The 12,566-nt window shown below is 38.5% G+C and overlaps 1 pseudogene across 1 annotated transcript; it reads right to left on the minus strand.

Annotated features, from left to right (window-relative positions):
• Positions 1 to 371: 371 nt before the first annotated feature.
• On the minus strand, positions 372 to 8,431 carry LOC311614822 (ras-related C3 botulinum toxin substrate 1-like; annotated as a pseudogene). The gene is made up of 4 exons: positions 8,404 to 8,431; positions 8,097 to 8,203; positions 845 to 1,170; positions 372 to 623 (listed from the first exon to the last, which is right to left on the minus strand). The product of its transcript is annotated as a ras-related C3 botulinum toxin substrate 1-like (transcript).
• Between the last annotated feature and the right edge of the window lie 4,135 nt (positions 8,432 to 12,566).

Raw genomic sequence — 12,566 nt, forward strand, 5'->3', positions numbered from 1 at the left:
TCCTAGTGACTAATTATGTCATGTATCTTTTCATGTACTTATTGCACATTTCTATATCCTTGGTGAAATTTCTATTTAATATATTTCCCCCATTTTTAAAATTGGGTTGTTTTCTTATAATTGAATTGTAAATATTTCTTACTTATTTTTCTTCTTTTTTTTTTCATCTTAGGGCTAAAGTTTAATAGAATGTGAAAGTTGGAATATTTACAATTTAAACAAATACAACCTAAAAATTACTGAATGGTTCAAAATGGTTTAATGGAAAAATTAATCTGTAACAAAAACTTGGTATTTTGTGCAGTCACCATCATTTTTTAGCAAAGTGTACAAAGGTTCCAAAGGGCAGCAGGGAAGAGGGGTCCAGACATTTACAACAGTGAATATTTTCTCTTCTCCTTTTTGACAGGAGGCGGGTGCAGAATAGCTAGAATAGCTTCATCAAACACTGTCTTGAGGCAATGCTGTGTGATAGTTGAGCACTCCTCATATTTTGCAGCACTGATCTCCTTAAATATGGCTAAATTCTGTGAATAAGTGATGGGTGTCAGCTTCTCTTTTTTTAGTTTATCAATGGTGTATTTATTGTCCCTAAAATCAAGCTTAGGCCCTAGCCGGTTTGGCTCAGTGGATAGAGTGTCGACCTGAGGACTGAAGGGCCCTGGGTTCAATTCCTGCCAAGGGAACATGCCCGCATTGTGGGCCCATTCCCCAGTAGGGTGTGTGCAGGGGGCAGCAGGTCAGAGATTCTCTCTCATCATTGAAGCTTCTATTTCTCTCTCCCTCTCCCTTCCTCTCTGAAATCAATAAAAATATATTTTAAAAAATCAAGCTTAGTCCCCACCAGGATGATGGAATTATTGGGACAATGGTGACACATTTTAGGATGCCACTTTGCATGAACATTTTCAAATGACATAGGACTCACAAAAGAAAAGCAAATTAAGTATATATCTGTCTTGGATAGGACAGGGGACATAGTCTGTCATGATCCCCTCTTCCAGCAGTATCCCATAAGCACAGATTTACCGGTTTTCCACCTACCATAACACTGGTTGTCAAAGAATAGTTGTCAAAGACAGTGCAGATTTATTCTCCAGGAAAGGCGCTGGCTGTGTCACTGATCGGTAGGCAAGTTTTACCTACAGCTCTATCTCCTGCCACCACAAACTTGATGCCTTACATCTGGGGCACTGTGCATGGCTGCTGGTGGCCAGACGCAGGGCACTGGGGCTACTGTCCACATTGTCTCACTCTCTGCCAAATGGAATCCAATCCCAGCAGCAGCTACAACCTAAAGAGAGATAAAACTATCCCTTATATACTCTCAATGCAAGTCTACTCTTCAATGTTACATGATTTAAAAATATTCTCCCCATTTAAGGTTTTTCTTTTTATTTTCTTAATGGTGTCTTTTGAAGTGCAAATGATTTCATTCTGATGAAGTCTCATACATCAAAATTTCTCTTTATCACTTCTGCTTTTGATGTCCTATATTTAAATAAATATTAATTCAAATACTCCCATACATTTTTGCTCATTCATATGTAGTCACAGAGATACACAGAGGTTATTATGCAAATAATATCATACTCTATAGGGGAAATCAATTAAATAAGGTGAACTATATAGATCAATCATTTTCTGAATCTTTTAAAGGGAGGTACTTTGTAAATCGTTCTAAAGACAAAATAATAGGTTTCAACTATAAGTTGCCATAAACTCCATTGACTGTGAAAAGCTTTCTGGTCCATTAAATGCTGGAGCATCTCAGGGCTTTAGTGCTGGCCTCCTGTGGCTTCTCACTCAATTCTTGAGTCATCTTACACTTTCTTGCCTCCCAGCTACTACTGGAGCTCTGTCTTCTACCCACGAAACAACTGGTGTTTACCTCCATGACTGTATTTACATTATAACAAAGCTTATGTTTACATGCCTATGACCATCCTACTGTTAGTTCATTAAAGTATTCTAATCATCCTATATCCAAAGTCCTAGTACAGTGACAGGCACATAAGAGAGTTCAAAAATATTTGTTTAATACTGCAAAAAATTCCCAACTTCATTTCCCATCATATGTCCCCCATGTAAATGATACACAAGATACCCCACTGTTGCTCTTAGAACAAAGTCTTTGTGCATACTGTTCTTTCTGACTAATACTGTTATCCCCCTTTCTGTCTGATGCTCATTACATGTTGGCTGAATACTTGAAAACACTGAATTTTTAAACACTGGATTTTTACAAGTGCCACACTCTTCATTAAGCTTAGTCTCTGACAAGCCTAGGAATAGATATTAAGGGTGGAATAGACAATCTATTAGGGAACAGTATCTCCTGGAAGAAAGCACAGCTACTTTGGATAGTAAACTGTCAAGAAAAAAAAAGAAACAACACAAAAAGCCCGTGTAGTTGATTGCAGCCAAGAGTCCACATTGGTGAAAAATGAATTTGATATTGACAGACAAAAACAAATAAACAAAAAACTATAGTAAGGATTGTTTCTTCCCACATTCCTAAAAGTACTGGGAACTAAACTGTTCAGAATTCTAAAGCCTAACATTTGCATGAACAAGTAAGCAGAAAACAACTGGGTGGGTATAAGCACTTGGTATTTGGATTGTTGACCCAGTATCACTTAATGCAGACAACACTTCTAGACAGAAGCAAATCATTGCCAAAGGACACAGAAAAAGAGTTCAAGCTAATTTGCAACTGAATACTGATTCACCATGTTATATTTCTCATCAACACAGTGTTTATCTTCCCCTTTCTGATTTGGTCCAGAAGACATCCTTTTAATTTTGTATTTGTTTTCTTAATCTCAAATTCTTCTAGTTCTAGATATGCCTAAATCCTCTCCTATCTTAGTACCTGAGCCAAGTGTTTTATTGGAGTAGCATTAGCCTTTGTTTCTCCATCTCTTGTCAGACTAGTATCAATACTACCACAGTTGGTATTGATTCATTTCTTGAAGCCTTTCCATATGCCCTATGCTTTTTCTTTCTTCCTTCCTTCCTTCCTTCCTTCCTTCCTTCCTTCCTTCCTTCCTTCCTTCCTTCCTTCCTTCCTTCCTCTTTCTTTCTTTCTTTCTTTCTTTCTTTCTTTCTTTCTTTCTTTCTTTCTTTCTTTCTTTCTTTTTTTTTTAGAAAGCTCTGTAATTCTCTAACTGTAACTGTTCTTTCTATGATTGGCTTTGATTTTATTGTATGGACTATAATTGGAAGAGAATTAGACATGGGGCACACATATTGTATATTTTGATTTTTAAGCGTGTTCTCCTTTGTAATTATGCTCATAAAATAATTGCAAGTGGAAATTATTGGTCAGTGTATCTTTATCTAGAGGATATATTTGAAACATTATTTATGAGCAAAAAGAAAAGTACTATAGAAATAAAGCCTATACCTAGTACTTTTATTCTTAGGCTGCAGATCCAGAGTATATGACTATTTAAATATAGATGTTTCATTGACTCAGCAAAAATTACTAGAAAGAAATTCACATTAAATAGTATATGAAAAAATAAATCAGAGATTATTTAGAAGTCTTCAATAAGCATTATTTGCACAGACTTCTTTATAGTATACTAGAGGCCTGGTACACAAAAATTCGTGCACCTAGGGGGGTCCCTCAGCCCAGCCTATGCCCTCTTGCAGTCCGAGACCTCTCGGGGGATGTCCACCTGCCAGCTTAGGCCTACTCCCCAGGGGATTGGACCTACTCTGGCAATCAGACATCCTTCTGGCAACCTGGGAACCCTCGGGGAGCGGGCCTAAGGCATCAGTCAGACATCTTTAGCCCTGCCGAGGAGGGGGGAGTAATTCCTGCCACTGTCACTGTGCTCACATCCCCTGAGCAGAGCTCACCCTGTGGGAGCACACTGACCATCAGGGGCAGCTCCTGTGTTGAGCATCTGCCCCCTGGTGGTTAGTGTGTATCATAACAACCAGTCATTCTGCTGTTAGGGTCAATTTGCATATTACCCTTATATTATATAGGATATGTTGATTTTGATTGGCATTCATATCTACCTGTACAACAATATCTAAATTCTACATTTGCATGATTCATATGCAAGCATTATTAACTTTATGATTCTTACAAATTCCTGTGTAAGCAACAGATTCCATTAATTCAAGAAAAAAAATCCAACAAAAGCTTATCCACTAAATCACTATCATAAAAGGGAAAAAAAAAGAGTTGGCAAGCAGAACTCTTTTCCTCTACCAAAAACAGTCACACAGAAATAAATTAGTAATTAAATGATGCAAAAACATCAAAATAGGCTGCACTCTTTATGAATTTTGCAATTTGCCTTTTTATCTGTTCATCCATAGGCACCCCTAATTCTTTGATATGATATTATCTAATTAGGAAGTGAAGAGAGAAATGCAAGGTCACACTATTGTTCAATATTCTCCAGGTTAGGCATACATATGTGCTTGGGAAATGAGTTCCCATGTTTTCTGTGGTAGATCCTACCCAAACCAGCAACCAGATAGACTTTGGAAGTACCCAATGACAATGATCCTAAGGAAGGCTGAGAGACAGAGAGTAATCAAATTAGCTTTCCCTTTACCATACACTACATATTCATTCCATAGTGAAGGAAGAGAATGAGTCTTCTTTTTCCTAATACTTCTAAAACAAAACAAACAAACAAAAAACTCCAAAATACCTTCAAATTGAATCTAAGATTAGCATAATTGAAGTGTCTGTTTTAAGCTATATTTCCAGGAGAAATGCATTTTTAATACCTGTGTGTGTTTTTGTCAAGCAGATATTGAAACTGACAAGTGTATTCTGTCTTCTAGAACAGGGCACATTTGCCTTCTATGCAGATGGCAAAAAGGGCTTTTGAAATCAGTCTAATCTAGGCAGAAGTCAAGCAGCTGAATTCTGTTATTAAAAAGTTTTGATGTCAAATTAATGTTTAGTCCATTTCCAATGTACTACATTCAGCTAAATCACTTATTTGCATACATGCAAAGTTAATAGAGAACAGTATTTTCTAAGTGATTATTTTTTTCAGACTATCTACAAGCACTAGCAACTTAATTTAAGTAATGGGCACTGGCAGTTTCTATGGAAAATGAAGAAGAAAAAGAGTAAGGGAAATCTCATTTTATCAAACATCCAACTAGAACAAATATGTCAAACACATGCATTTTCATTTTACTAAAGAGAACAGGTTCAACAGAGCATTAAAGAACATATTACCACAGAGACAGGTCTATGCCAGCATATCAAATCAGGATACATCCTGGCTAACTTTATGATTTATGGGTCCCTCAGCATCCTTCTGTCAAGGTTGAGGTCCATGATAAGAGAGGCAGATCAATTCTAAAGGCATATGTCATCCTTCTTCTTATCTCCCATTCTCCAACAATTATAAATGAGATACCAATGTCTAAGGGACGATAAAATTAAGAGCTATAAATATTGCAGGCATGATCTAGACCACAGTAAAACAAACCCAAATCAAGTATCCCATATTCCATAAAATTCAAAAATTATGATGGCTTACATGTATTACAGCACTTGGTCTCCCTACCCCAAGTGCAGCAAATCCTTATTTTATATCCCTAGCTTCTGTGCCATTTATTCTTTGATTTACAGTGTTTATTTTTCTAGGCATTTCACATTGTAAAATACCTTTAGTAACTGTCTGGGTACCTAACATTCATTCGTTCATTTATTCATTTCTCAGCAAAGAAATCTCCAGTTACTTCAGTTCAATAATATATGTATTTTGATTTAATATGGAATAAGAATGAACTGCTAGTCAGAATTATTGTTACTGCACTGCTCCACAAGAGAAGTTAACATTAGGAATCTGATGACAATATTTCAGTACTTAAAATATACATTAAGTCCTGTGGCACCATTGCCATGGAAAACTCAAGCTAAATAGCACAAGTTTTAATTTCTTCAGACATTGGAGTGAAAAGGGAGTTACTTGGATACATTTTAGGCACTTAAAGATCATGGGGCATGTGTGTGGGAGGAGAGTGCCTCAGCGAACATAATTATTTTCATTGGGGGTGGGCAGAAATAAGCAATCGTTTTCAAAAAAAAAAATCCTTTTTACTTCTTCAAAAGCAATTATTGTAATAATGTATTGTCTTTCAGGTACCAAAGTGGCACTATTGACCCAAGATCAGTAGGTTAAATGTTTTGAATTGCATATCCAGAAGTGAGAACAGTCTTTTCACTGATTCATTGACATGCATAAACCCAGTAGCCTCTGTGACCAAGGGCATGCATTTGTAAGGCCAGAACTGGGGTGATGGGTGCAGGTTGTAGCCAAATAATTGAATAAAGCTAAGCAGCCCACACTTGGGTCAAAATTATGACATCAGCCATGGCCTAAAAATAGCCACAGATACATAACTAGCCATCAAGGTGTCTAATTAGTTTAGAGGCACACAGAAGGTTTTCATCCCTGAGAAAACAGGAGTTTGAGGGAACTCTACCTACTCCGATGTTATCTCAGTTGGCTTACAAGTGAACCAGAAATAAGAAAATTTCAAACTTGTAGCCTCTTCCATGGGAAAGATAGGTCAGATCTCCAAAACTGTGACAGATCAGCAATCAGGAAGTAATCTGCAACTGCTTTATCCACTCAGAGTCTGGTGAGACCAATGCTTTCTAAAATTGTGGCCCTCAGAATTCCACTGCTTAGTTTATTTCAGCAAGTATTTAATGAGTTCCTTTTTTACTTTTTTAATAGGCCAAGTAGTATGTGTACTATGTTATGTGTAGAGACCTATAAGAAAGTCTGTATGAAGATCACTGAACAGTGTAATTATAAGCTCCTTGATGAAGATGTAGAAAAGCGTGTGAGAGGCTCCAGAGGGGAGGCACTTGGAGAGGAGGCTATAAGGGTTAGACAGATGGAATGGGAACATAGTGGCTGACTGAGGAGAAAACGGCATTTAGGGAAGAAAGTTCATAATGAACAAAAACAGGAGGATGCAGATGAAAATGCGGGAGCAGATGAAACTTCCAATAGTTTATCATTAAAGTGTAAGCTAGGGTTTTTTTTGTTTTTTGTTTTGTTTTGTTTTGTTTTGTTTTTAAAGACTTTACTTTTACCTTTGTTTTGAAATGATCATTTCCCCTATGATTTAATTTCAGTGAGGGTTAGTTTTAAAACACACTCGCATTTCACTTATCTATGAATGATGGTGAGTACACGTTTGCAGACAGAATAGGCATGCGTTATTATTATCAGTAGGGTTGGGGGTTTTGTTGTTGTTGTTGTTGTTTTAAGATGAGTAATTCCAGAAATTCATGCAATGGAATACTATTTGGCTGCAAGTATATATAGAGCCTATGGGGAGGTTCTGTGGAGGAATTAAAAAGCACTTCACCCAAAAGCTAATAAAGCTAACCCTTGAACAATGCAAGGGCTATGGATACCCACCTGGAAATAGACAAATAGAGCATTGAAGATTTGATCTGTGATCTTCAGATGGAAGGAGTGGTTAAGGTAATATTAAATAACATCTCAACAGTCTAGGCAATTGTGACTAATCCTATCTGCACTGACTGATGGCACCAGAATTCAGAAATGCACAAGACTGCAAGAAAAATCCTTGATACTTATTTTAATTATGAAACAGATGTGGAATACTGTAACATCATCAATGCTTTCAAATTTTATTTTAGAGAAATGGATATGCAAAATATCTTATATCAATGCAATGGAATATTATTGACCAATAAAAAATTAATGAAATAGTGAAACAGGCCACTTCATGGGAAAACATAGGAAACACAGGCTAAATGTAAGAAGCCAGACACAGAAGGCCATAGACTGCATGATTTGGGAGGGTTGAGGGGAAAATGAGGAGCAACTGATTAATGGGGCACAAAATTTCTTTTCAGAGGGACAGATGGTTTCTAAAATTAAATGGTGGTAATTAGATTGTGCATATCACATGACTCTATAAATACATGAAAAACTTCAGAAGGGCAATGTGTATAGTATGTAAATTATATTTTAACATTGCTGTTATTAAAAATACTGTTTTAGACCCCTTCAGCATAGGAAGGTGCTTTCCCTGTAATCTACTTACTAGTCTACCTCCTCTCCACCTCTTTTTTCATCCTTGCCTTCCAGTTTGCTCATGGAATAGGATAATAGCCTAAAGAATGCAATGAACAAGCGGTCACTCAGATTTTCAGGTCCACCTGAAAGAAGAAACAAGTTTAGCAAAATGTTAAAATGACTACTTCCCAAAAAGAACAAGTTGCTTGTGTATAGGAGATAGTGCCTTTGTTGAAGAAAAGAGAAAAGCTGCAGCATGCCAGCTTGTGTGCGGTGACCGGGGCTTCGGTGAAATGAGGGAAAGGCCACCCTTCTCTGAAAGGAAGTCCAAACGCTCGCTCACGCAGGGGCGTCCACATCATCACGCCCATCGTCCTGCGACCCCTGTGACTCCTCAGCAGCATTTGAGGCTCTGGGGTACTTTGTCCAAAAGCCGCCTCAGTGTCCCCGAAAATGGATGCTCTAGCCAAGGCCACAAGCAAACTCAACTTAAAACTCCCCGAGGGCTTCCGCATCGAGGCCAGCAAGATTGAGCACATCGCTGGGAAAATGTTCATTGGAGGGCTCTCCCACAATACAAGTAAGGAAGCTCTTTTTGACTATTTGTCCCAATATGGCAAGATTATCAATTTCACTATTAAAACCCATTCAGAAACTGGAGTGTCCAGGGGGTTTGGGTTTTTACTTTTCGAAGATAAGGAGGCTGTGGAGAAGGTGCTGCAAGTCAAAGAGCACCAAGTGGAGGGCAGGAAGTTTGATCTTAGAAAGGCTCAGGCCAGGGAACTGAAATTTCCTCGGAGAAAGGTTTTTGTGGGTGGGGTGAACCCTAAGACGTCAGAAGGCAAAATTAGACAATACTTTGGGACATTTGGAGCGATTGAGCATATTGAGCTGCCAGTTTATCTGAAAACAAACGGAAGATGATCTTTCTGTTTTATCACCTATACTGATGAAGTTCCAGTGAGGAAGCTGTTAGAAACCAGGTACCACCTCCTGGGTTCCAGTCGGTGTGAAGTTAAAATTGCTGTTGAGAATGAAATTCCAAAGATGCCACTGAGGAGAGGAAGAGATGTTCCCTTTCCCAAGCTAGACAATGCCTCGGGGGGTGGAGAGCCCCCCACAGGGCCAAATGCTCACGGGGCTGGCAGAGTCAACTTGAGTGTTAGTGGGGCCTGTGGAGTCGTTCCAAATGCTCACTGGGCCATCAGAGTCCACTCGAACGCTCATGGGCCCCTGAGAGTCCACCCAAATACTCGTGGGGCTGTGAGAGTTGACCCTAATGCTTGTGGTTCCGTGGCAGTCGACTCAAATGTTTATGGGGCCATGGCAGTCAACCCAAATTTATATGGGGCCATGGCAGTAGACCCAAATGTTTATGGAGCCTGCAGAGTCAACCCCAGTGTTTACGGGGTGAGTGGGGATGTTGGCAATCCTACCATGATGCTTGCTCCAGTTCACATCTCATCCTGCAACCAAGGCTTTAATTATTCTGATCAAGCATATGGCCCCTTCTACAATGCTTACAGCAACCAGCCAATTTTTAATAGCTACTGCGGCGGAGAGCATTTTGTTGGATGTGACTACAGGACTCAACTCATAGGAACTGCACTTGCTAAATACACCATTCAACTAAATCAGGCACCTGCCTTCTGTACTGGTTACCAGGGACTTTACCATCCTTTCTGAGGACAAAGGATGAAGCCAGAATTTTAGAACTAACCTGACAACCTCCAGTGAAAAGTTATGTTACTGATAAAAAATGAATTAATGACTGTATTAAAAAGATACTTTCACTGTTCTATAGCTTTTTCCAGTTGTTTATAAGAGGCAGATCTTTTCTTTTGGCCTTTTGACATTGAAGTGATAACACAAATAGTTTTTTTTGTTTTATTAAAGTTTACCTCTCAAAAATAAATGTTTACTGCCCAGACCGGTTTGGCTCAATGGATAGAGCGTCGGCTTGGGGACTGAAGGGTCCCGGGTTCGATTCCTGTCAAGGGCATGTACCTTTGTTGCGGGCATATCCCCAGTAGGGGTTGTGCAAGAGGCAGCTGATCGATGACTCTCTCTCATCTATGTTTCTAACTCTCTCTCTCCCTTCCTCTCTGTACAAAATCAATAAAATATATTAAATAAATAAATAAATAATGTTTATTATTTAATAGTTTTACAGGAAACTCTGTAGTGGTTTCAATTTGAGTTGGTGCTTTTATTTATTTATTTATTTATTTATTTATTTATTTATTTATTTATTTATTTAGTGTGTGTGTGTGGGGGGGTGTTTTGGGGTGTGTGAGAGGTTTTAGAGGCCTATTTGGGCCATTATGGACTTCTTGATGGGGGTGCGAATCTCGGGTGGTTTGGGTCAAAGCTATCATCCAGATTCAGAGGAAATAAATCTTAGTTTCTCTTTGATTTGCTATTCAACCACCAAGTACTTCTTGTCTTTGTTCAGCAAAAAGTAAGAGTTATGCTAAACCAAAACTGTGTTCAATGCAGGAAGTCAGAAAAGGTCAGTCCCAGTCTTAAAAGAGGTGTAAGTGAACTAACAAATACAATACAGTGTGTGTGCTGGGGGAGGGTGGTGGGGGGGGGAGGGTTGTCCTACATAAAGTTTTGTGAAGGATAATGTGTTATTATAAACACAGGTTAGCTAAAATAGGTCTTGGGAGGAAAGTAGTCTTCGGTGGAGTGAGTTGGCCTTTAACAACGGACTATGCTAAGGAGAGTGCAGTATGCCAGGTAGAGCTGCGAAGGTATTAAAGAAGGAATTTAGTGTGTGCTTTTGGAATACAGCAAAGAGACTTTTTAAAGGGTGGAAATAAAGTACATGTGGAAAGTAAAGGGGAAGGAAGTAGACAGGGGGCTTGAGCAACGATCAAGAAAAACATGCAAGCCATATATATAATTTAAATTTTTCTAGTAATCATATTTTGTATTAAATTATTATCTGTGTACATATTTTAACATTGCCCCCTCCCATACATACCCTCCCTCCCCAGAGTTTTGTGTCCATTGGTTGTAGTTATATGCATGTATACAAGTCCTTCAGTTGATCTCTTATCTCCCCCAGATCTCCCTACCCTCCCTGCTGTAATTAGACAGTCTGCTTGTTGCTTTACTGTCTCTATATCTATCTTTTGGTTCATCAGTTTATAATGTTCTTTATTATCCATAAATGAGTGAGGTCATGTGGTGTTTCTCTTTCATTGACTGGCTTATTTCACTCAGCATGATGTTCTCCAATTCCATCCAGGTTGCTGCAAATGATGAGAATTCCCTCTTTTTTATGGCAGCATAGTATTCCATTGTGTAGATGTAGCATAGTTTTCTGATCCAGTCATCTGCTGATGGGCCACCTAGGCTGTTTCCAGATTCTAGCTATTGTAGATTGTGCTGCTATGAACATAGGGGTGCATATATCCTTTCTGATTGGTGTTTCTATTTCTTGGGATATATTCCTAGGAGTGGGATTACTGGGTCAAATGGGAGTTCCATTTTCAGTTTTTTGAGGAAACTCCACACTGCTCTCTACAGTGGTTTCACCAGTCTGCATTTCCATCAGCATTGCACGAGGGTTCCTTTTTCTCTGCAACCTCGCCAACACTTGTCATTTGTTGATTTGTTGATGTTGGCCATTCTGACAGGTGTGAGATGGTACCACATTGTTGTTTTGATTTGCATCACTTGGATAATTAGTGACTTTGAGCATGTTTTCATGTGCCTCTTGGCCTTCCTTCTGTCTTCTTTTGAAAATATTCTATTTAGGTCCATTGGCCATTTTTTAATTGGATCATTCATTTTCCTTTTATTTAGTTGTATAAGCTGTCTATAGATGTTGGAGATTAAACCTTTATCAGTGCTAACATTTGCAAATATGTTCTCCCATACAGTGGGCTTTCTTGTTGTTTTGTTGATGGTTTCTTTGGCTGTAAAAAAAGCTTTTTATTTTGATGTAGTCCCATTTGTTTATTTTCTCTTTAGCTTCCATTGCCCTAGGGTCAGTATCAGTGAAGAAGTTCTTTTGGCATATGTCTGAGATTTTGCTGCCTGTGGATGCCTCTAGTATTTTTATGGTTTCCTGTCTTATGTTTAAGTCCTGTATCTATTTTGAGTTTATTTTTGTGTATGGTGTAAGTTGCTGATCTAGTTTCATTCTTTTGCATGTATCTATCCAATTTTCCCAACACCATTTATTGAAGAGACTGTCTTGACTCCATTGTATATTCCTACCTCCTTTGTCAAATATTAATTGAGCACAGTGATTTGGGTTGATATCTGGGTTCTCGATTCTATCCTATTGATCTATGTGTCTGTTATTGTGCCAGTACCAGGCTGTTTTGAGAACGGTGGCTTTGTAATACAGCTTGAAGTCTCGTATTGAGATCCCTCCTACTTTATTCTTCTTTCTCAGGATTGCTGTGGCTATTCAGGGTCTTTTATTGTTCCAAATGAACTTTTGGAGAGTTCTTTTTAGGTCAGTGAAATATGCCATTGATACTTTAA

Source organism: Pipistrellus hanaki (assembly GCF_964339955.1).
Source record: "Pipistrellus hanaki genome assembly, chromosome: X".
NCBI classification, from domain to species: Eukaryota; Metazoa; Chordata; class Mammalia; order Chiroptera; family Vespertilionidae; genus Pipistrellus; species Pipistrellus hanaki.